Source organism: Narcine bancroftii, unplaced genomic scaffold (genome assembly GCF_036971445.1).
Source record: "Narcine bancroftii isolate sNarBan1 unplaced genomic scaffold, sNarBan1.hap1 Scaffold_116, whole genome shotgun sequence".
Lineage (NCBI taxonomy): Eukaryota > Metazoa > Chordata > Chondrichthyes > Torpediniformes > Narcinidae > Narcine > Narcine bancroftii.
Genome location: NW_027211851.1, coordinates 736480 through 760286, shown reverse-complemented (window position 1 = coordinate 760286; position 23807 = coordinate 736480). Strand labels below are relative to the sequence as shown.

Below are 23807 nucleotides of genomic sequence, written 5' to 3'. Positions count from 1 at the left end.
CTATTCCCCACTGGGCCCATCCCCAATGCTCCACCCATTGCTTGGACCGTCTCCAGAGCTCCTGTCTCCCACCAGGGCTTTCAACAAGCCCCTGTCCCACAACATGCCCAGCCAAAAGTCCCTGTCCCCGTCCCCCACGCCAATTCACCTGTATCCAAAGGCCCAACATCAGGTCTGTCCTCCCACCAGACCAGTTCCCTCACTGGGACCCTCTCCAATCGATTACCCATCACAACTACCCCACCAAAGTTCTTTAACCTTCCCCTTCCCCCACCCACAGGCCTTGGTATCTGAGCTGCTCCTAGGACCCCTAGACAGTGGAGATGTGGGGAGGGCAGTGCTCCATCTCCTTCCCGTTGACAGTGTCCCATACCTTCACAAAGCTGGGGAATCCCCTGACCCTTGGCACACAGATATCTATCCCATCTGAGCCAGTCCTCTCTCTCTCTCTCTCTCTCTCTCCCCCCACCATCCTGGAGAATGTGGCCCAGTTCAGCTAGCTGCTACAGTACACACTGCCCTTCACCTCTTCCCCAGGACTTCTGCTCCCACTTGTCCTTCAACGAGCTGTGTGCCCACAGCCAGGAGCTTCCCCCTCCTAGTTAACCTTGGCCCTGTGGGTGAGTGGGTGGGACATGACAAGGGTTTGTAGGTGGTGGAATTGGGGTAAGAAAGTTTGGGTGAGACCTGGGAAAGAGAACGGTGATAATCCGGCCGGTGTGAGGCATTGAAGACGGAGTCAATGGGCAGTCCCCTGCCGGGTCCATCCCCCAGCATATCTATCTCCAAAACTGACATCGCCAGGTCCATCCTCAATATCATCCCCTGCCGGGTCCATCCACAATCCCGTCCCCTGCTGGGTCCAACCCCAAAACCGTCCCCCGCTGAATCTGTCCCCAATACCGTCCCCCGCCGGGTCCATCCCCAATTCTGTGCACGCCGGGTCCATCCAAAATCCCGTCTCCCTCCGAGTCCATCCCCAATCCCACCCCCCGCTGGGTCCATCCCCAATCTTGTCCCCCACTGGGTCCAACCCCAATACCGTCCCCTACCTGATCCATCCCAATAACATCCCCCACCGGATCCATTCCCAAACGCATCCCCGCCGGGTCCATCAACAGCCCATCTCCTGCTGAGTCCATCCCCAATGCCATTCCCAACTTGGTCTGTCACTAATTCTTTTGCCCGACAGGTCCTCCGACAAACCCACTGGTCTCTCCCCAAAGCCCCTGACCCCCACCAGGTCCATTTCCAAAGCCATTGTCCCCCACCGGCTGGTCCCCAAAGCTCCTGCCTCCCCACGGGATCTGTCCTGAAGCCCCAGCCCTCATGTCTGTCATGTCTGTCCTCCCACTGGACCGATCCTCTCGATCACCATTCAGAACTACCCCTCCCCAATTCCCAAACCTCCCCCTTCCCCCACTGACAGGCCTTGGAACCTGAGCTGCTCCTGAGACCCCCATTTGGTGGTGATGTGGGGAGGGCAGTGGTCCAGTCTCCTTGCCGGTGGCAGTATCCCAGACACTCATGGAAAGTAGGAGGAAGAACCCTGGGAATAATTGAGAGTGGCGAGGTTAGTGCCGCGGTTAGAAAAACGCTGATAAGGGGCCAGCGAGCCGGGAATTCCCTGACCCTTGGCACCGGGACATCTGTCCCATCTGAGCCAGTTCTCTCTCTCCCCCCACCCTGGAGGCTGTGACCCTGTGTAGCTGGCTGCTACAGTACACACTGCCCTTCACCTCTTGCCCCAGGACTCCTGCTCTCACTTGTCCTTCGACAAGCTTTGTGACTACAGGCTGGACCTTCCCCCACCTTGCTACCCTTGGCCCTGTGGGCGAGTGGGTGGGCCATGACGAGGGGGTTGTAGGTGGTGGAATTGGGCAAGAAAATTTGGGTGAGAGCCAGGAGAGACTGGTGATCATCTGTCCAGGGAGAGGCATTAGGGACAGAGTCACTGGGCAGGGGTCAGAGTCTCAGGGAAACATGGGCACTGGAATTGGAAGCAATCACAGCTCATGGAAAGTAGGAGGAAGAACCCTGGGAATAATTGAGAGTGGCGAGGTTAGTGCCGCGGTTAGAAAAACGCTGATAAGGGGCCAGCGAGCCGGGTTCAAATTTGACACTGTCTCTGGGGAGTTGTACATTCTTCCTGTGTCTGCGTGCATTTCCACAAGTTGCTCCTGGTCCTTCCACCATTTAAAACGTACCGGGGTTTGTAGGTCATTGGTGTAATTGAGTGGTTGTGGCTCAGAGGCTGAAAGGGCCTGTTCCCGGGCTGCATGTGTCAATCTAAAATTTCCATCTAAAATGATAGTCCAGCCTGTCATGAATTATTTAAGGATTCAACTCAAAAGTGTGGACAAGATAGACAACTCCGAAACCATCCTTTTGGCCCTTCTTTTCTGATGGCCAAGCTGCTTGCAAACAGTCCATATCCCTCTCATCCTTTTCATTCCACGGACCCATTCAACTCGCATTGCATTGTCAATCTCACGGCCTGTTGGAAGAAGTTATTTCCCTGTCTGGCAGCCTGATTTTGTTCCTCCATATCTCCTTCCTGATGGTAGTGGGTCAAAGATGCTGTGTGCTGGATGTCTGCGGGTCTATTTACAGGCCCCATCCCTGTACAATCAGAGGCTCCTTGTCTCGAAGTCCCATGCATGTGGCCTCTCACTCAGCAATCCCTCGTCGGTACACAACTACCCCCTCCTTACCTACCTCTACCAGCCCTTAGAATCCTCATGACAGTTCCAGGCACCTGTTATGTCGACCCTTGCTGACCCGCGCCAGCTCTAATTTGGACACTGCCTCACCTAAAATATTGGAATAACCAGCGCCTTCTACCCTCGAGAGCCCGAGGGAATCCGCACCCTCAGCAGTGTCCTGCTGGTGCACCATCGAATGCCCTCCATCCCCCTTCCACAGGTTCCCTGCTGTTATCAGGCTCCTGTATGGACCCCACCCTGGCAAAACTACCCATATTTTCACTGATCCCTCTGTAATTCAACATTCCGTCCAGGGGTCAGCGTTGTATTGTGGGACTGGTGGAGAACAAAGCACCAATATCAGGAGACAGGGAGCAATGTAGAGACCCCCAGCTCTGTGAGATGGGGAACATTGCAGAGACTCCCAACTCCAGGAGACAGGGACTAGCACAGAGACCCCCAGTTCTGGGAGAACGGCTGAGTTGTACACAAGTCTGGAAGTGGCTGGGCCCAGAAGTACACAATGCTATTTTCCAGGGTAAACTGGAACAAACGCGAGGCAATGCACTTTGGTAAATTAGTCCGCTGTCCTCTTCACAGTCAGATCTGACTAGCTGAAGGTGTCGGGGAACTGGCTTGGAGGGGCCAAGGCATGCAACAAGAATTGGTCAGAGCCGATTGTAAAGGTCCACCAGAAATTGGGTGTGTGGGAATGACATTCCCTCTCAGAAATGGGGAAGAACCTGGTTATCAGGTGCAAGGTGCTCTCGGTACTGCCGCATGTGATGCAGGCGTGGCCCATCCCACATACCTCTGCCCTGGCGATTACCAGAGCAGTTTCCCTCTTCATGTGGGGATCCAAAATGGATGGAGTGGGAAGGAGATCCATGTACGTCACCAGACTATGGTGTTATGAGCCCAAAGGACCCCAAAACCCAGCAGCAATAGACATTCACCAAGACAAGTCGTTATTTAAAAATAAGTTGTTTTATTTATCTTTTAATATGAAAACAGAATCAAACTTTAACTTATCTCTATTAACCTAACTAACCTTAATCGCCTTCTAAGTCTAAGTGCACGTGTATGATGTGTGTGTGTAAATTTAAGAAAAGTTATTTGGTTTACAGTTCAATCTCACTTCTCATTCTTCCAAGTTCATTGGTTGTAGGCAATTCTAATACTGTGCACACAATTGAACATGTATAAAGTTCATCAGGCTTTGCCACTCAAGAAAGTTCCGTAGGGTTTGCAGAGAGAGATTTGTTGTTCCAGGATTTCCACAACTGAGCTACCACCATTAGTCACCACAATGTCTCGCTGATAAAACTTGGCCCATCAGGGTTTTCCAAATGATAACCTCTTTCTTTCAGGCTACCACAGTGTTCCTTCCTGTTGCACTTATTCCGAGAGAAACATCAGACAGATAGCACTTCCAGCCATCCGCCACTCTTGAGATTTCTGTTTCCTACAATATTCTCCTGGCTTGCACTGTTCAACTGCTTTCAATGCCATGCACACTCTGGCTGAGAGAGCTTGTTTCACCCCTTTCTCTCTCTCTCTCACTCCAACTGAGATTGCATGTGACTCTCTCACTTGAAAACCACCCCCCCCCACCTTTTTCAGAAAACAACAGAAGTTATCCTTCTTGGTCAAGCTGTTGTCTTAGCTAAACAAAACCCAGGGGTGACCTTTCTTTCAGCACTTTGTAGATATTCAACCAGCCAGCCTGTCTCCAAACCAAAACAATGGTCTAGTTATTTCATGACCTCATTTCAATTTGCAGCTACTTGTGAAATGTGCATAGCATTCTCCATAGTTTCTGTGATGTAACTGAATATGAATTCTTCAGTATTTCAAATAAAATATGTTTTAAAATGTGTGTATGTCTTTAACCTACTCTAATTTTACCAGATTCTCCCAAATATATATTCCATGACAATGGGGTTAAGGGCGTAACCAATGTGGCCTTCATCGTGTGAGGTTGCATCAGACTGAGCATGGAAACTAAGTACAAGGGCATCGAGTGCCGCTATGAACCAAGGATCTACCTGTCTCAGATGTTCTGAAAGATTGGTGCAATGTTCCAGTCAGCTAGACTTTGCCACATCACCTTTGTGGAAAAGTTTTCATAGACAAACATTTTGACCACAAAGCCATCAGGTAGTGGTCAGCACGGAATTCCTGCTGACACAGAGATACCAGGACTTGATGGATAATGCGGGGTGATCCTCTGAGCAGAGAATCCAGAGACAAACAACCAGACCTCCCTCTGGTTAAGGAGAGTGAGGCCATCACGGACAAGGAGTGTGGCCTGAAGGACCAGGTCAAGGAACATGAGCTGTAGCTCGATGACCTTACTCTGGTTAGGGAAAATGAGGCTATCGTAGACAAGAGCTACAGGCAGGTGGTCGCCCAGGGGCTCACGGGATGAGGGGAAGTGGGTTACCGTTAGGAGGAGGAAAGGAAGGGGGCAAATTCATGTGCAAGCACCCGAGTCTGTAATCTTCAGAAATCAGTACTCCACCTTGAATACTGAGGAGGGGGATAGTCAGACCATGGTGGGCAGAGGTGTGGTGTCAACCTCTGTAGGGAAAAAAGAAAAAGGGCAAGAGTTATAGGGTGAGGGTTAGTAGGATAAGGAAAGGGACAAGTTTAAATAATTTGAGGGAAGAAAAGCAGGAAGTCGTAAACAGATGTTGCAGTGAAAATTGTGAGAATAGTAGAAAGGAGGATATTCAGAAGGTAGGATGTAGGAGATCCCTGAGTTGTATTTATTTTAATGTGAGGAGCGTAGTAAGGAAGCTGGATGAGCTAAAGGTGTGGATTGACATGCGGCATTATGATGTTGTGGCCATTAGCGAGACGTGGTTGAAAGAAGGTTGTGACTGGCAGTTGAATGTTCCAGGATTTCACTGCTTGAGATGTGACAGAGTTGGTGGATTAAGAGGGGGAGGTGTGGCATTAAATGTCAGGGAGGATATTACAGCAATGCTGAGGCAAGGTAGACTGGAGGGCTCGTCAAGAGAGGCAGTGTGGGTAGAGCTGAAAAATAAGAAGGGTGAGGTTACTATTATGGGGGTATATTATAAGCCTCCAAATGGAGAAAGGGAGCTAGGAGAGTTAATGTGCAAATAGGTGAGATATGCAAGTGAAATAGGGTGGTGTTGGTTGGGAATTTCAATTTTCCAAACATCAATTGGGAAACGCAGTCAGTAAAAGGGCAGGATGGCTAAGCATTGTGTTCAGGATTGCTTTCTGCAGCAATATGTTGAGACGCCAATTAGAGGGGGAGCAGTGTTCGATCTGTTGTTTACGAATGCAATGAGGCAGGTGACAGAGGTGTGCGTTAGGGAGAACTGCGGATCCAGTGATCATGGGTCCATTAGCTTTAGCTTAATGATGGAAAGGGATAGGTCGGGTCCGAGGTTGATGGTCTTCGAGTAGGGGAAGGCCAGATTTGGAGAAATGAGAAGGGATTTGCAGAGAGTTGTGTGGGTTGAACTTTTTCCTGGAAAGGATGTAGAGAAAATTTGGGGGACATTTAGTGGTGAGATTTTGAGAGTACAGGATCTTTATGTTCCAATCAGGCCAAAGGGGAAGACTAAAGGTTTGAGGGAGCCATAGTTTTCTGGTGAAATTAAGAAGTTGGTACGGGACAAGAGGTAGACCTACACCAAATATAAAAAACAAGGGATTGAGCAGATAGGTAAAAAGGGATGTGTCTATAGCTAATAAGGCGAAGGTGAATCCTCAGGGTTTGTTCACATATGTGAACAGTAAAAGGAGGGTTAAACATAGAATAGGTCGACTGGATGATGGGACCAGTGAACTATGTCAGGAACCGTATGAGATGGAGAAATATTGAACAAATTTTTCTCATCTGTATTCACGAGGGAAACGGACATTGGGCTATACAAGATCAGAGAGGTAAATGGTTTAGTTATGGAAAGGATAGGGATTAGTAAAGCGAGAGATTTGGAGCTTCTGGGGTCAATTAAGGTGGATAAGTCTCATGGTCCTGATGGGATTTTTCGCCGGACTTTAAGCGAGGTCAGGGAACAAATAGCAGGGGCACTGACAGCGATTTTTCAAATTTCACTGGAGGAGGGTGTGGTGCCGCGGGATTGGAGGGTTGCAAATGTAGTTCTGTTGTTCAAAAAAGGCAGTAGGTGTAGGCCAAGTAATTATCGGCCAGTAAGTTTGAGTTCGGTGGTGGGGATGGTTATGGAGGGTATTCTTCGAGATAGTATGTACAAATATCTGGATAGGCAGGGATTGATTGGGAGCACCCAGCATGTGTTAGTGAAGGGAAAATCATGTTTGATGAATCTTGTTGAGTTTTTTGAAGAGGTGATAAGAAATGTGGATGAAGGTAGGGCGGTTGACAAGATCTATTTAAATTTTAGTAAAGCTTTTGATAAAGTACTGCATGTAAGGTTAGTTAGGAAGGTTCATCACTATGGATTAATAGATAGTGAGATGGATTCAGAGGTGGCTGGGAGAAAGACAGCAGAGAGTCATGGTGGACAACTCTCTATTAGGATGGAAGCCTGTGACGAGCAGTGTGCCTCAGGGATTGGTGCTGCGTCCCCTGTTGTTTATCATTTATATTCATGATTTGGATGAGGGGATGGCGAACTGGGAAAGCAAATATGCAGACGATACAAAAATAGGGGGAGTTGTGGATGGTGAGGAAGGTTTTCTTGGATTACAGGATTTGGTTTGTTTTGAAAAGTGAACTGAAAGATGGAAGATGGAATTTAATGTTGACAAGTTAGAGGTGCTGCATTCCAGAAAAAATAACCAAAATAGGACCTATGCAGTTAAGGGGAGGGGGTCGAGGAATGCAGAGGAACAGGGATCTTGGAGTTATGGTACAGAGTTCACTGAAGGTGGATTCCCAGGTAGACATGGTAGTTAAGAAGACATATGGTCTGCTGGCCTTCATAAATCATAGTGTAGGGTGTAGGAGCTGGGAGGTGATGCTTCAGCTGTTAAAGGCATTGGTAAGGCCAGGTTTGGAGTACTGTAAGCTCACACCAAGACACAAGAGCAACTTATCCGTGAACCACTCTTTGCAGACGATGCCGCTTTAGTTGCCCATTCAGAGCCAGCTCTCCAGCGCATGACGTCCTGTTTTGCGGAAACTGCCAAAATGTTTGGCCTGGAAGTCAGCCTGAAGAAAACTGAGGTCCTCCATCAGCCAACTCCCCACCATGACTACCAGCCCCCCCCCCCCCCTACATTTCCATCGGCTACACAAAACTCAAAACGGTCAACTAGTTTACCTATCTCGGCTACACCATTTCATCGGATGCAAGGATAGACAACGAGATAGAAAACTGACTCGCCAAGGCAAATAGCGCCTTTGGAAGACTACACAAAAGTGTCTGGAAAAACAACCAACTGAAAAACCTCACAAAGATTAGCGTATACAGAGCTGTTGTCATACCCACACTCCTGTTCGGCTCTGAATCATGGGTCCTCTACCGACATCACTTATGGCTCCTAGAACGCTTCCACCAGCGTTGTCTCTGCTGCATCCTCAACATTCATTGGAGCAACTTCATCTCCAACATCAAAGAACTCGAGATGGCAGAGGCCGACAGCATCGAATCCACGCTGTTGAAGATCCAACTGTGCTGGGTAGGTCACTTCTCCAGAAAGGAGGACCATCGCCTCCCCAAGATCGTGTTATATGGCGAGCTCTCCACTGGCCACCGAGACAGAGGTGCACCAAAGAAGAGGTACAAGGACTGCCTAAAGAAATCTCTTGGTGCCTGCCACATTGACCACCGCCAGTATGCTGATATCGCCTCAAATCATGCATCTTGGTGCCTCACAGTTCGGCGGGCAGCAACCTCCTTTGAAGAAGTCCGCAGAGCCCACCTCACTGACAAAAGACAAAGGAGGAAAAATCCAACACCCAACCACAACCAACCAATTTTCCCTTGCAACCGCTGCAACCATGTCAGCCTGTCCCGCATCAGACTTGTCAGCCGCAAACGAGCCTGCAGCTGATGTGGACATTACCCCTCCATAAATCTTCATCCGCGAAGCCAAGCCAAAGAAAGAGTGCAGGAGCTGGGAGGTGATGCTGCAGCTGTTAAAGGCATTGGTGAGGTCAGGTTTGGAGTATTGTGCTCAGTTCTAGTCTCCGAACTATAGGAAGGATATAGATAAGGTGGAGAGTGTGCAGAGAAGATTTACAAGGATGTTGCCTGGTTTACAGCATCTGGATTACAGGGAGAGATTAAGGAGACTGGGACTTTATTCATTGGAATGTCGACGACTGAGAGGGGACTTGATGGAGGTATTTAAAATTATGAAAGGAATAGATAGACTAGACATAAACAGACTCATTCCCCTGAGGATAGGGAAGGTTGGAACAAGAGGCCATGAGTTAAGGGTAAGAGGGCAAAACTTTAGGAGAAATATTAGAGGATGCTTCTTCACTCAGAGACTGGTGGCAGAATGGAATGTTCTTCCGAATGAGATAGTTGCAGCAGGGTCCCTTCTGTCATTTAAGAGAAGGTTGGATGTGTACATGGAGGTGAAGGGGTTGGTGGGATATTGGCGGAGAATGGGAGGATTGAGCTAGTGGAGTTGTTCTAGTGAACCGTTGCGAAGTCAAAAGGCTGACATGGCCTGTTTCTGCTCTGTAAATGGTTATGTGGTTACATGGTGGCACAGTTTTGCATTTCAATGTCCCATCCCTCGTTACAAATCTCTCTGCTCTCCATGTTAGTGCTGCACATTTCTTCACTGCTGCTATTGCTAGACTCAGAAAGTTTGTTTGATATTTATCCAACTTCAGTTTTGTATCTGCTTCATAAAGTTGACCAAGCACAAATATTCTTGTGTCTTTTTGATTTTTTATCTTCATAATTTGTCCTAATAATATACTGAAATCCTTCCAAAATTCTTCAACTTTTACACAGATCCAAACCGAATGGAAAAAAAAATCCCGATCACCTGATTACATTGAAAACATTTCTCGGAATAATTGGAGATAAGTCCATTTAATTTATATGGAGTAAAGCAGAATTGATGTAGACAATTGTACTTTTATAATTGACATAAATCATATTTATAACACTCTTGAAACAATCTTGACCCTATTTCTTCTTGAATTTGTATATTTTAATCTTCTTTCCACCTTTGTTTCGATTAATATAAATCCTTTTCCCCATATTATATTTGATGTCTATAAAATCTTCTTCCCACAAATTTAATATTCTATTCCCTCTGTTCATAGGCAATAACACATTTTTACTCACTGGTGTTTTTCTTGAGATCCCTACCTTTTTTCCATAAACCTACATTAATTTCTTGCCACATTCTGATCGGATCTATCTGTCTTTTTTTCTAGTAATTTGACTCTCCATTTACTGATAAAATACTTTGCTTCCCCTCCTTCATTGTTGTCGGGTTCATGTGGGTCCCAAACGTTAAGAATCAGACCAAAGCGGAGGTACAAAGCACACTTTTATATCGGGGATGGAAACATGACAACAGGGTCGATATGTTAGGCAAACCTCTATACACAGAGTACGCAGGGAGTAAATATACACTTCTAATTAGGAGGGAGAAACCGACAGAGCTTGGGGGAAATTACATGAACTTACACATTCAACATTCAGGATCAAGGTGATACTGTGAGCTCCCACCCCTTGACCGATATGGACACGGCTCTTCCTCGCTGACCTCGAGACTCACCCCAACCCAGTGTGGAAGGTGCTACTTCCTAGCCACAATGAGTTGAAAGAGGCAGAACAAAGGGGGACATGGTTCTTTATAGTTCTGGGGGACTGTGCTGGGAGGGCCGATCACTCGGGAAAGGCTGGGCCCCATTGACTGCTGTGGCCAATGCTCGAAGCCAAGTTCAGGGGCTCGGCAGGGGTCAGTCGAGGTGATTCACCTGGGCCAATTGGGTGAAGGTCAGGGCTGAGTCTGGCCAGGCTGCCTGGACTGCAGCTCCTGGTGGTTTAGGTGGGGCAATTGGGTGAAGGTCAGGGCTGAGTCTAGCCGGGCTGCCTGGACTGCAGCTCCTGGTGATTTAGGTGGGCCAATCGCAAGGGTCACCTTGATGGCTTGGAGTGAGTCTTTGACCTGGATTGACAGGTAGTATGTCCACCGAACAGGAGTACAGCAGCGCCACCAGGTGGTGGACACTACCTCTCCATGACAATCCACCCCTTCGGAAGACATGCTGCTTGCCAATAAAGTGCGACAAGTAATAAGAAGGTCAAACGGGGCAATGCAAAGGTGCCTATAAATTGACAATCACATCATGGAATAACTATAGCTATGATAACAAAAATAAGTGCAATCCCCCAATGAACGATAGTCACCCAAATGCCCCTCGTGGAGCCAAATGGCCCCCAGGGTCCCCATGAGGTGGTGATGCTGGTGGATCTGGTCCTTGGATTTTTGAATTTTGGCCACTGAGTCCCGAATGTGGTCAGTCAGCTGGGTGATGTTAGAGGATTCCTTGGGAATGTAGCTGCGGCCCTCCTGGCCAATGACAGCACAGCTGCCAGCAAGTAGTCCAGGACCATCCGATTTGGCATTGCCACTATACGTCTCTCCTTCAGCTCCACAACTCTTCAGGTCAGGGTGTCCTTTGTTTGGTGCAGGGACACTGCTGTCTCATTGGCCAACATCTCCAGGAGGGTGGCCAACCAGGTCATTTCGTTGGAGAGCCATGCGGTGCCATATTTGCGGAAGGCGATCATCCAGAACAGTTCAGCTGCAGTAAAGGCCCTCTTGTTGCAGTGGTTGCCAAAGGCTGGGTGCTCCCCTAGGTCATCGAGAGAGTGGATGTAGGGCACCTCGTATGTGGGGAAATGGCAGCCCTACCAGGTGGTAGGAAGCCAGGGGTAGGCACTGTGGCCGCCTACCCAGTGGGTGCCATTCAAGGTCCAGGGGCTCCCCAGCTTGGTGACATCAGTGGAGGTGGTGAGTGCAGAGCCCGGGTACCCTCTGTGCCGGTCATCACTGTTGCCGACTGGGAGGGTGGAGGTGTGTCTGTGGGGGAGTCTGCACCAACACTTCTTTGGTCTATGGATGAGTAGTGGGATGATGCGGAGTGTCGGGACTCGAGTGGTGGTCCACTTTTAGGCAGAAAAAGATATCCTTTCCATAGTCATTTTTTTTAACTTTATTTAAAATTTTATGACATGAATAAAATAAAAATTATATTTAAAAAAATAATAAAAGATAAGATAATAAAAATTAGAATACTACATCGTTAAACTACACAAATTAACCCCCCCCAATAATTATAACACAACATTAATCATCTAATTTAAAATTAGTCCAACCCCCCCAAAAAAAGAGTGAAGAATTAATTAACAATGTTGTAAATAAAATAGAAAAAACCCCACTTACAAAAAAAGGATAAAACTTAACAACAAAAAAATTACTAACAACAAAAAAAAATATCAATACTAAAATAATACCCTTAAACATATATTTAAATCAAACATAATACATGTATTTAACAAATGAAATCCACTTTAAAACTAAGTTCAAATATTAAAATCATATATCAACCACATACCTGTTATACAAAAAATCATAATTAATAATACATAAATACAGAATTTCCATTAATACCAAGTTTCCTTTATAATTCATCGAGAGAACAAAAGCATCCTTTAGAAAAACAATCAGATAAACTTTTTATTCCCTTCCCCTCCCCTTATATAAAAAAATAAAAAAGTTCAAACTCTTAAAAAAATTCTCCATATGCTTCATTTATAACATCTTCAAAATTCTCTATCGAAATTAACTTAATTTTATTAAACTCTTCTCCCTCAATGTATTTGTACTTAATTTTCTTCTTTTTCTTCTTATCACCTTTCCCCTCATCTTCCTCTTCATCTAATTCAACATCCTCAATTTTTGACTTTTATCTTCTGTGACATCATCCTCTTAAAAAAGAAAGAAAAAAGAGAAAACGTCCCCAAAAAAAAGAGAAAAAAAGGAGAGAAAAAAAACCTCCTAATTCCCTCTCAAATACAATCAGAAAACAAAAAGAGTTAAAAAAATATTTATTTTAAAAAATAATAAAAAAAACCTTCACTTCTTAACCCAAAAATTAAAAAGAAAAAAAAAACAGGTCGGAGGTCACAACTACCTCCTCCTGTTTAAACCGTCCAAAGAGGTAACTCCCCCAAAATATTGGGTGTGAGATAACTCACAGGTAGCTGATGACTTCTGGAAACTAGTGCCCACCCAGTTCCCTCTACCAACTCCCATTTCATTAAACTATCATCATTATTTAAACTATTTAAACTCTTCTCAAAAATAGAAGATAAAAGATTTATTTTTTTAAATCAACGTTACCACTTCTATCACCATTGCTTTCATTTCTTTTAAAAAACTGGATCCCACCTTACATCTCTACTCTCTTTGGAGACCTTGAAGGACTACATCGTTCCTGAAACTGCATGATTGGTAGAGACTGAGCAAAGTCCATAACCTCTTTAGGATTGTCAAAGAACTTTGGCTAATTTCCATCCTAAAAAATCTTCAGTACCGCAGAATACCTGAATGTTGCCTTATGTCTTTTTTTCCACAACCGTTCTTTCACAGAATTAAATTCGCATCGTTGAAACATAATTTCTTGACTCAAATCTTGAAAGAAGAAAACAGGATTATTCTGAACGATCAAAGGAGATCTACTTTGCTGGGCATTTCTAATAGCCGTACGTAAAATTGTCTCTCTGTCACAGTAGTTTAAACAACAGATCAAAACAGATCTTGGATTCTGTCCTGAAAAAGATTTTTTTCTTAAAACTCTATAAGCACATTCTAGTATTAAACCTTCAGGGAATTTATCCTGTCCTAACACTCGTGGAATCCATTCAGTAAAAAATTTTCTTGGATCTGGTCCTTCTATGCCTTCTGGCAAACCAACAATTTTCACATTGTTCCGTCTAGATTGATTCTCCAAATAATCAAACTTTTTTGCTAAATTTTTATTTTGGATCTGCAATGTTTCAATTATTCTATTTTCATCTTGCAGTTGATCCTGTGCATCGACTAAACCTTGATCACGCATTTCAAATCTTTCAATGGTTTCAAGCTTAAAAGGTCCATTAATGACTTCCGCCATTGCATTAATCTTGGAAATAAACAGGTTCACAAAATTAGCTAAGTGACTCGATACAGAATATATCTTATCTTCAAGATCCTTAACAGACATTTCAACAGAAGTAGATTCAGGCATAATGGGGTCTTAGAGACCACGGGATCTTCTGTCCCTTCCCTTAATTTAGTATCTTTTCTAGCAGTTTGACTTTGTATAAAAATCCCTCTCAAAGTCCCCCCAGCAATGCCAGGAGACTGAAGATCAGGGTTATCTTTAAGCCAAATCTCTTTAATCATCTTCACTGAATCAATGTCTGGAAAAACCGTTGTAATTGAAGATGCATTTTGCAGCGCCACCACTGTAGCAGTTGAATGACAGCTCTTTAACTCTCCAGCTGGTGGCGCCGCAGCTGATTCAACTGTCAAAGTCTCAGTAACAGCACTCACAGTGGCCGTTGTGTGAAATACTGGCACCCGTCCAGCCCTTTGTTCTGAAAGCTGTTGAGTGCGACCTTCAGAGTGCCTCACCGGCATAAAATGGAGTTTCAATGCCAAACTCTGTACGTCTTCCTCTGGATCCATTCTACGCTGAGTCCTGGCTTCTTGTAAACAAGTAGGCTCAGACATTTTCGGAAAATGTAGTTTTTTAACAGTCTGTTGATGTTTTCTTTTACCTTTTTCTTTGCATATAAACGATTAGGCACTAATCCAACACCTCTTATTATTTATGAACTTTTAAAAGAACTTTAACGGGCACCTAAAGACAAAACAATAAATCAGAGTCAGGAGAGGTCTGGAAGGCACGTCTGTTCCCTACGCCATCTTGCCACGCCCCCTAATAAATGTAATTTCTTCACACATACCAGCCATTATTTCCTTTATACCAGCAAATTGATCATTTAAAGTTTCAAAATTTTAGGTCATAGAAGACATCATCTTTTCATTTGGTTGGATCAGTTCTGTAGACATGAACTTGACTTCCATCCTTGTTGCAGGGGCCTTGAAGACTGGGGAAAGTGTCTGTGGTTAAACAACAGCTTTCATTGGAGAAGGAGATGTTCTGAAAGCCTAAGGCCTTCCTTCAGTGAGTCCAACTGCAGCAAGTAGTAATTCTTCCTCTTCTTCTCGAATTTCTGAGTTGTCCTCCTTCACCTCATACCTGGCAGCCCTACTGTGGTTCTGATCCAGAATTTCCTGCATGTGATAACATTCATCCATGCTGAGAGGCTCAGTAGCACGCAGGGGAGCATCTCCAGATGGGCCGCTGCATACTGTCAGTCGCCTTCCTGCTAAACCGTGCTCGCATTCAGGCACCCACCCCCCATCTCCTTAGTCAAGCCAGGCTCGGGTCAGATTCCATGCTCGCGCTCCTCCTGGCCCGCCGCCAGGCCAAAGATTTTGGCGACATCTTGCATCTCTGGATGCGCAGAGGATATGGACGTTTCTTCCTTCCAGAACGCGTGGGATACTCACGGAGCTTAATTCAAACCTGTCGGCAGCAAACTCTTAATGATGTCCCACCTTGTCCTGTGGAGCCCAGCACATATAACCATATGACAGATTACGGCACAGAAACAGGCCATATCGGCCCTTTGAGTCTGTGCCAGTTCACATGAACAACTCCACTAGTTTTCCCCTCCAACACTCTGGCCACATCCCTCCAACACCCTGATATTCATGTACACATCCAACCTTCTCTTAAATGACAGAAAGGACCCTGCCGCAATTATCTCTTCTGGAAGATCATTCCATTCTGCCACCACTCTCTCAGTGAAGAAACATCCTCTAACATTCCTCCTAAAGTTTTGCCCCCTTACCCTGAACTCATGCCCTCTTGTTCCAAACTCCCCTGCCCTCAGGGGAAAGAGTCTACTCATGTCTAGTCTATCTATTCCTTTCATAATTTTGAATACCTCTATCATAACCCCCTTCAACCGTCTACGTTCCAATGAATAAAGTTGCTGGCTCCTTAATCTTTCTCTGTAATCTAGATGTTGTAAGCCACGTAACATTTTTGTAAATCTTTCCTGCACCATCTCCACCTTATCTATTTCATTCCTATATTTGGAGACCAGAACTGAAAACAATTCTCCAAACCTGGCCTCACCAATTCCTTAAACAGTGCAGCATCACTTTCCAGCTATACTCTAGTCTATGCTATGATTTACGAAGGCCAGCAGACCATATCTCAGGATAAGACCCACTGTCTTAACGTCCCTCATATGCAAGATTTTGCCCCCATCTGCACAATTTCTGTGCTTTCTCCAAGGTTGATCTTGTCATGAGATACCATCAGATCCCATCCATAAGGAAGACATTCCTAAAACGGTGATTATTATCCCTTCTGGGCTTTTCGAATGTTTTAGGATGTGACTTAAGTTGAAGAATGGTGTTCAAACCTGCCAGCGGGTTATAGACACTTTGGACAGAGATTTAGAGTTCCCTTACATCTACTTGGATAACATCTGGTAAAAACAATCTCATCACGAATATGCTGTCCAGACCGACTATATATCATATTCAGGGTGACATTGATATTCATGAATTAGCCAGTATCCAGGCAATGGACCCCGATGTTCAGGCATACAGTATGGCCATTACTAACCTGGACATACAGCAGAGGGCAGCACAACTGGGTGGCCAACCTTACTTTGTGACATGTCTTTGGGCTACATTAGACCAATGTTTCCTGCATCTTGGAAGAAACACCTTATTGACCAGAGACACAGCTTATCTCATCCATACATCAGAACATATGTCAAGCTCATGTCAAATATATATGTATAGCATGGACTGAGAAAAGGTGTCATACAATGGGTTTGCACATGTACCTCCTGCCAGACTGCCAAGATTCAGTGCCACTCTAAGCCACCTCTTCAACATTTCCTGCCGGTATGCAGGCAGTTGGAACACGTGCATGTGGACCTGCTTGGACCATTGCCAGAATCTCAAAACATGAGATACATTCTAACAGTTGTAGAACATTTCACGCGCTGGCCAGAGGCCGTCCCGTTGCCATCCAGTGACACTGAGACAAGGGCCAGAGCATTCATCGTCAACTGGATGGCTAGATTTGGTTTTCCCACATTAATTCAGTCCGCGGAACACAATTCACCCACGTTCCCACTGGCAACTGAAGTCCACTTTTTAGGCCCGACTCACTGGTCCCAATTAGGTTGATGAGTTGCCATGCGTTCTTTTGGGAGTGCTCACAGCTCCAAAGTAAGATATGTTTGCATTGTCCGCAGAGATGGTTTATTGTACGGTCCTTACAGTTTCATGGGACATTCATTTCACAACCAACTCTGATCTGAATATCCTTCAGCAGCTTCGACATGGTATCGCTATCAGCAAAGCTTTTCCTACCCACTGGCTTGGATCCCTTTAACAGAATGTGCCCCACAACTCCTGGACGCTGATTTTGTTTTTGTGCGCAGACAGTACACAGGAGTGCTGTTACAACGACCGTATGAGAGCCTTTTCCGCGTGGTGAAGAAGGATGGATTTTAGTATACTTTGGACATTGGGGGACATTCTCAGCTGTTTAGTTTGGACAGACTGCACATGTGGATCCCGCTTCACCCATTCAGTGCCCCCATCCCAGACGATGAGGGTGTCCACCTAAGGTGCATGCAGCTGGTGTTTTTCTTTCTGGTGACGATTCTGGGGGTTGTAGCAGCTGTGAAGCGGGCCGACTGGGCAAGGTTCTTTGGCGGGCACATGAAATCATAAGGCAGACAGCTGGGTACTCATCCATTTAATTGACCGCATGCACGTGGTGCTGCGTCCCGAGGAACAGCACGTTGATCTGTGATTTCCCCTGCCGGAAGGTGCGGGACACTCACAGGGCTTAATTTAAAGCTCTGGTCCCGTGGATCGGCAGCAAACTCATAATGATGTCCCACCTTGACCCATGGAGCCCGGGACATGCTGTAAATAGAAGAAGCCTGACTAACCTGGTGTGTGTGTGTGTGTGTGTGTGTGTGTGTGTGTGTGTGTGTGTGTGTGTGTGTGTGTGTGTGTGTGTGTGTGTGTGTGTGTGTGTGTGTGTGTGTGTGTGTGTGTGTGTGTGTGTGTGTGTGTTGCTTTAGTAGCTCTATCGAAGTAGCCGCTACATAAATAAATATTTAGGAGGATTATCACACTTACAGGATACTTTTCATCCATCTAACAGCCTGTGGGAAGAAGCTATTCCCCAGCCTGTAAGTCCTGATTTTGATGATGGACGTGGTTAAAGATGCTGTTCACTAGATCAAAATGGTCTTTGCACTATTCCTTGAGCCCAATTTGAACAACACTCCTAGTAAATGTCATCTACAGAAAAAGGGAGAGCCCAGTGATCCTCACAACTCGGCATCATTCCTGTCTGATGCTTTACAGCAACTAGATCATCAAATGGTGCAGCCAGACAGGAGACTCAACAGCGCTCCTGTAAAATCTCAGGATGAGAGCCGTTGGCCTTGACCTCCTCAGCCTCCTTGGGAAGTGTAGGCACTTCCTGACCGATAAGGAGGTGTGATTGTTTTTTGTATTAATACGTGTGCTGTATGGATGGGAATTTTATGTGATTGTATTGTCCATTCTTGCTCTTTAACAATCTTTAGTGGATAGAAGTAGTCATGGTACTCTAGGATGTACAATCATGTACAGATTGTCCTTAAATAGCCATTTGGCCCAGATGTCTATTCAGTCCAAGAATACTTAGAATCACAGGCAGATTTTGAACAATAACACCATTCGTTCTTAAACAAACATTGGTTTTAATTTTCTTTAAACAGAAAAACAAACAGGATCAAACTTTAACTTATCTCTATTAATTTAACAGCCTTCCATTACCCCCTTCTAATTTTAAGTGCAGGTGTATTTAATGTGCATAAAGTTCTTTGACATGACTCCAAGTTCACCGGTATCTATCAATTCTTATACTGTGCACAGAATTCAACATTTATGAATTTTCACCAAGCTCTGGTGGTTAGAAGTAAATGTTTACCCTCCAGGAAGGCTCTTGTTGGTTTCAGAGAGGGATTTCATGCACATTGGACACACAAAGACTGATTCCCTCTGATCAGCCACTTTGGTGTCTTGCCAAAGAAACTTGACCCATCAGGGTTTTCCAAATGATAACCTCTTCTGCAGGTCACCATTGATTTCCTTTTGTTTCCCTTATTTCAGGTGAAACATCATTTCTAGCCAGCCATTTCCTCTTGTATGGACAACAAAGTTTTTCAACAGGTTGAACTGAGAACTCACAAACCGTCTTCAAAACAAGATGCCAGCTTGCCATTTCTCTCTCTCTCTCTCTCTCTCTCTCTCTCTCTCTCAATTTTAGAAAAAGCCTATTTGGTCTCTCCTCTCTGCTTGCAAAACCACATGACCTTCTTAGAACAGCAAACTGGTACCAGCCAGATGATTGCACCAGACCCAAACTTCTGAGTCCATTCATCTGTTGCTTTAAAAACAATATTCCATTTACACCTCCTTTTGAAATTCTTTCGCAAAAGTCTCCTTGTTTTGTCTTTGCAAAGGCTCTTGGCTCAGTCTCAGCAAAGCTCTTGCATTTTAAATAAGAGCTGTTTTGTGAAGTGGATGTATATGTTTGTGACCTAAACGACTCGTCCAATCCAACTCTTTCAAAAACATATCTATATACAATGTAAAATATATAATCTGTCACAGGACAGATGCAGCAGAAGAGCTGTGATAAAATCAATGGTGTCCTTGCAAAAAAAAAGTGGGAAGAGGTATAATCTGGTGAGTGGAGTTTGTAATAGTTTGAAACTTGAACCTCTCTCTCTATTTCAGGAGACAATTTACAGTCATGTAATTAAAAAGTGTCATATCACACAAAATTGCTTTTTTCCAGCTGTAAGACAGACAGACTCACCTCTGGCAGAAATTGCCTGAAATGCCTCTTGCAGTCAGAGAAAGACTGAGTGCTCCCCAACCCCCACCACCCTAAATGCTGGGCCAAGTCACTGATGGTCTCTGGATTCTCTTTCAATGCTCACAGACCATCCAAGTCATTGGCAATGTGAGCTCCAGTTTGGAACCTCTGACATAATTAGGAACAATTTAGCACTTATTCAATTCCCAAGTCTGATACCTGAAACACTTTTAGCCAGTTTTGACCCAGTCTCTAGCATTCCACAGCCTGGTGTGAGTTCCTTGACTTCTTTGTTCAGAAGCCCGCAGCCTGCGTGGGTTCCTCTCCTCAAGACACCTACAGCCTGCCACCTATGGGGTCTTTCAGCTGCAGAACCCCTCACTGGTCTGCTTCCTTGGTCACTGACCCATGGATTGAATCCTCTGCTTCTGAGATGTTGGTGGGGTGTGGTCTTCCTGTTTTCTGGTGCCCTGTACTAGTCGTCCACTTCCCCAGATTTCACAGTGGCGAAGAAATCTAACAAAATTGTAACTAACAGGAGAATCGCACATGTCCAGAGGGATGGAAAGGGCATTATTACAAATTGAAATCTGATATTTGAATATTCAGGTGCCAAATTTGCAAAAGCATAGAGTATATATTTCTCAATCAATATGTAATTTTTTCCATAGGAATACAACTTTGAATTTTTGCATGTCATCTTGGCATCTGTAAAAATATATATATATATCTGATTTCCAAATAAGTGCAATATATTTCCTCATCACCACTAACGTTAATTTAACAAATTTCAATTGATATATTTATATATTTAATTTGGGCCTTGTTCCTTCAATATTTCCTAATAAAATAAGATCAGATTCTGCGGAAAAAATCTCCGATAACTTGTTCCATTAATATTGTAATTCTCCCCAAAAAGATCTTGCATTAGGACAAAGATAAGTTGAATGCAAGAAAGTTGCGACATCTTCACCACACCTAAAACATTGATCTGATAATTCTGATTTTATTCTATTCAATTTCTCTGGTGTAAGAAGTAACTGCAGAAGGAAAACTAGTTGTGAATTCCTTCCTCACTGCTGCAGTGTGGATCTCTAGTCAATACTTCCAGACTGCTGGGTTGAAGTGAATTAATACAACTCCCCTGGATCACGTGATCTCTATTGCCAAATCAGCTTCCTGTAGAGCTTTTCAAATCCAACTGCCTGAGTCACTTGACTCCAGGTGTAGCTTTCAGATAAAATCCTTGTTGACATCTGCTACATGACTGATGTAAAAACAATTACACTGAACTAATTTATGTCTTTCATTGAGATCCTTATATGGATCTCCCCATATTTGCCTATCAATTAAATTATTCAGATCCATTTCCCACCTTTGTCTCAACTTATGAACTCCTCATTTGAAAGTTCCTACTTGTAATAAAGAGGTCATCATCAAATAATTTTTTTAACAATTCCTCTTACAAGGAGTTCTATTTCAGTACAATATGGTTGGTCCGAACTTACCCTTCAAATATGCTCTTAGTTGGAAATAGCAAAAAAGAATGCAATGAGTTATATGATATTTATTTCTCAGTTGCTCAAATGGCATTAATTGACACCTTTCATGACAATCTTCAACATTTATAATCCCCTTACAAAACTCGCTATCCAGAAATTGATGATCCTTTGAAAAAGATACGAGGATTTTGAATCAAAGCCATTCTGGGTGATGTACATCCACTTACACCAATTTCATCATTTATTTTATTCCATATATTAATCAAATGTTTCAACAATTGTGTATCTTTATCACCAACTATTAATTTTGATTCCCACTTGTATATAAATTCTTCTGCTTTTCCCTCTCCGATTTTATTTGATTCTATTTTAACCCTTTCAAAAAAAGAAGCAAGAAATCTCATTTGAACTGCTCCATAACTATTTTTAAAATAAGGAAGCTGCAGTCCTTTCAATGCAGAATTTCCATTGGGTTATTTGTAACATGGGATTCAATCGGAAATGGGTTCACATGACATAAAACCACAATGCAGAATTTTTTTCTAAGAATGCAATACAAGAGGAGGGTTGTCTAGGTCTCCAGCAGGATATAGATCACAAGATATAGGAGCAGAAGTAGGCCCGTCGAGTCTGTTCCACCATTCTTCCACTCACCCACACTCCCGAGCTTTCTCCCCATAACCCTTGATTCCTTGACTAATCAAATAACTGTCAATCTCTGCCTTAATGATCTCACATCGGTTTCACGACCCACTGACAAAATCAATTTTTCCACATTTGTTTTAAATTGACACCCTTATATCCTGTAATTATGCTCTCCTGTCCTAGAATCCCCTTCCATGGGAAACATATTTGCCATATGTACTCTGTGCAAGCCTTCCAGCATTTGAAATGCCTCTGAGGTCCCCCTTATCCTTCTGTACTCCAACTAGTACAGTCGAAGAGTCGACAATTGTTCCTCATACACTAACCCTTTCATTCCTGATATAATTCCAGTAAATCATCTCTGACCTTCTCCAACACCAGCACATCTTTTCTCAAATACGGCACCCAAAACTCCAATTCTGATTGAATGGAAAGGGAATTCTCCAACGACACAAACACAACAGTGAAATGATATTATGTCTTGTTGATATTTACCACTCGGGAAGGTTCTTGTTGATTTTCAGATAGAGGTGTGTTGTTCAGAGAATCATTAATGTTTTTGTGACTCAACGAACCAGCATCTAAAGTCCGTTATCTCTTCACAAAAGCTTGATACATTTAGCATGGAGCAGAGCTGAGCCACGACTTTGCAGGTATTTAAGGGAGTGTGTGGGCAGGGTTTGTTCTGGACCAACAATTTCGCCAAATGACTCTGCTTGAAATCAAGATTCAAACCATTTTGAGGAATACAATAGGAATTGTTCAACAAGAGCCTGTTGTTCTCTGAGGAGTTTTCTTTCAATAACAGTATTTTTTTTAACAGCCCGTTAATATTCCTGATACAGATCTTTGAATTTAACTTTCAGGTTGCTATCTGTTGTTAACTTGGAGGCCTTTAATGGGGTGACTGGGTGGAATCTTTGCTTTAACCAAGCAGTTCTCTTGCAATTTTCCAGCTGTAGGATGCGATTCAGTTGCTTGCAAGTTTAGCAAGTGGGATTTTGATGTGAAATTGCAAATCGTAGCATCATTTTTGTGTTTAAAAATGCCAATGTGAAAATTTTAACTTTAGTCTTCTTGGTTTGCTTAAGTTTACAGAGGAGACGTTGGGTCAAGCTGAGAAGATAGAGTTGGATGCCCATTTGGTGAATCGGATGGGCAAAGCATAAAGCACAAAATGAGGGTCTGAAAAATTAATGAAGGAGACTGAAGTGCCGTTGAACCAAACCCAGGTAAAGAATTTAATTTTGTGCTGTGTACTTAAGAGACTTAACGATTTGGGCTTTTAGTGGTGACCTATTTAAATGAACAAAATCTGATTAGAATAGAAGTTTATGGAATGTTTGGAAGTTGTCACAAAAAAATGGAGATATAAATTAGATGTTGTAATTAAGATAAATGAACAATACAATGAGCTTGGTGTCACAGTATCTGCCTCCCTCTACCATACATCACCGTTAAACCTTCTCCCCAATATGAACCTGATGTCAAAGTATCTGACACTGTTAATCGTACATCAATGTTAAACTTCTCAAGAATGTGAATCCTGTCTCAAAGTTTCTGCCTCAGTCTATCGTAGATCAACGTTAAACTTTCTCCCCCTGTGAACCTGGTGTAATAGAATCTGCCTCAGTCTACCGTCCATCAACGTTAAACCTTCTCCCCACTGTGAACATGGTGTCATGGTATATATCTCAATTTACATTATATCACCGTTAAACCTTCTCCACAACGTTAACCTGGTGTCACAGTATCTGCCTCAGTCTACCGTATATCACCGTTAAACCTTCTCCCCATGTGAACCTGGTGTCACAGTATCTGACACAGTTTATCGTATATTACTGTTAAACATTCTCCGCACTGTGAACCTGGTGTCACAGTATCTGACACAGTTTATCGTACATTACTGTTAAACCTTCTCCCCACTATGAACCTGGTGTCACGTTATCTACCTCAACATACCGTACATCA

At 44.0% G+C, this 23807-nt stretch overlaps 1 long non-coding RNA gene across 1 annotated transcript in view; it reads left to right on the top strand.

Annotated features, from left to right (window-relative positions):
* Positions 1-23807, top strand: part of LOC138750316 (uncharacterized) — a 38605-nt gene that overhangs the window by 3068 nt on the left and 11730 nt on the right. Inside the window, exon 3 of the long non-coding RNA XR_011349256.1 lies at positions 22928-23068. This is a non-coding gene — a long non-coding RNA (uncharacterized lncRNA). The remainder of the gene's footprint in view (positions 1-22927; positions 23069-23807) is intronic.